The 1,548-nt window shown below is 35.8% G+C and overlaps 1 long non-coding RNA gene across 1 annotated transcript; it reads right to left on the bottom strand.

Annotated features, from left to right (window-relative positions):
* Positions 1 to 40: 40 nt before the first annotated feature.
* LOC109589688 (uncharacterized) lies at positions 41 to 1,527 on the bottom strand. The gene is made up of 3 exons (XR_002188869.1): positions 1,229 to 1,527; positions 205 to 297; positions 41 to 148 (listed from the first exon to the last, which is right to left on the bottom strand). It is a non-coding gene; the product is annotated as an uncharacterized LOC109589688 (long non-coding RNA).
* Between the last annotated feature and the right edge of the window lie 21 nt (positions 1,528 to 1,548).

The raw sequence follows: 1,548 nt of genomic DNA, 5'->3' as shown, positions 1-1,548 counted from the left end.
TAACAAAATAACTGATTATTCAATACATGTACATGTACGTCATGCCTCCAGTACCACTTATCGTAGGGTCTTTAGAAACCTCTTCAGCGAATGGATTGTAATCATCAACAGCTGGGACATCACTGGTCTGCTGTTTGACTGAAGGATCCTAAAGGAAAGAGAATAATAGTTTCAAGGAGACTGGGGGAGGTGGCTATAGCTTACAGCAAAAGGGTTGATATTGCCTGGATCAGCAAATGGGTTGTCATCAAAATCCGCCATGATGCAAGACAAGACTAGAGAGGAGCAAGCGAAGAGCTACAGGAGAGAGTGAAAGAGAGAGAGAGAGGAATAACAATAATATCCCTCGAAACTGTGTGAGCTTACAAAGAAAGAAATTAATTAATTAATTAATATAAATAAAATAAAAAAATAAATAATTTTTTTCCAAAAAATGGCTCCGAAATCACCCCAAATTTTTATTACATTTTCTGATACATATTGATGTCCTTATGCTGTGTAGAAAGTTTGAGCTGATTCCGACTTCAATTTTTCAAGTTACGGCCATTTTAAGAAAACGCCAAAAATCTGAAAAATACCCAAGGCTATAGCCCATGGTTTTTTCAAAAAATGGCTCCAAAATCACCCCAATTTTTTATTACATTTTCTGATACATATTGATGTCCTTATGCTGCGTAGAAAGTTTGAGCTGATTCCGACTTCAATTTTTTGAGTTACGGCCATTTTAAGAAAACGCCAAAAATCTGAAAAATACCCAAGGCTGTAGCCCATGGTTTTTTTCCAAAAAATGGCTCCAAAATTACCCCAAATTTTTATTACATTTTCTGATACATATTGATGTCCTTATGCTGTGTAGAAAGTTTGAGCTGATTCCGACTTCATTTTTTCAAGTTACGGCCATTTTAAGAAAACGCCAAAAATCTGAAAAAATAGCCCATGGTTTTTTCAAAAAAAAATGGCTTCAAAATCACCCCAAATTTTTATTACATTTTCTGAAACATATTTATTGATGTACTTATGCTGTGTAGAAAGTTTGAGCAGATTCTGACTTCAATTTCAATATAATGGACACTTTGAAAGTGTCTCTGTTATACAGAGGTGTCCTTTATGTGGAGGTTATTTTATACAGTAAGGAATGTAATTGGTACACTAGGTGCTGTCCGTTAAATGGAGGTGTACGCTATAGAGAGTGTCCATTAAGAGAGACTATACTGTACATGTACTGTACCTTCCAATGACAGCCCCTTCAGCTGTAATTAAACTGATGCATTTACGAGCATCTTGAGAACAAGCATAGATATTAGAGTTACAGGGATAGGAAACTTCCGTTCGCGGGAAATCAAGCTACCTTCCCCATACCGTATTAATTCTTTCTAATTGTCAGTAAATTTCATTTTTACACTGAGCAATGGTGGCTAGTCTCTGATGTGCCAGGTCTTTCTCATCGTCTTTCAGTTTGTTCAGGTCCACTGTATCAACTTGAAAATGAACTTGCAATGGAGCCATGTCTATATTCTTCCTTTATTTTAGTTATCTGATGTTTATTTT

The sequence above is a fragment of the Amphimedon queenslandica genome, unplaced genomic scaffold (genome assembly GCF_000090795.2).
Source record: "Amphimedon queenslandica unplaced genomic scaffold, v1.1 AMPQUscaffold_11017, whole genome shotgun sequence".
NCBI lineage: Eukaryota > Metazoa > Porifera > Demospongiae > Haplosclerida > Niphatidae > Amphimedon > Amphimedon queenslandica.
This window is presented reverse-complemented; position numbering and strand designations above follow the sequence as displayed.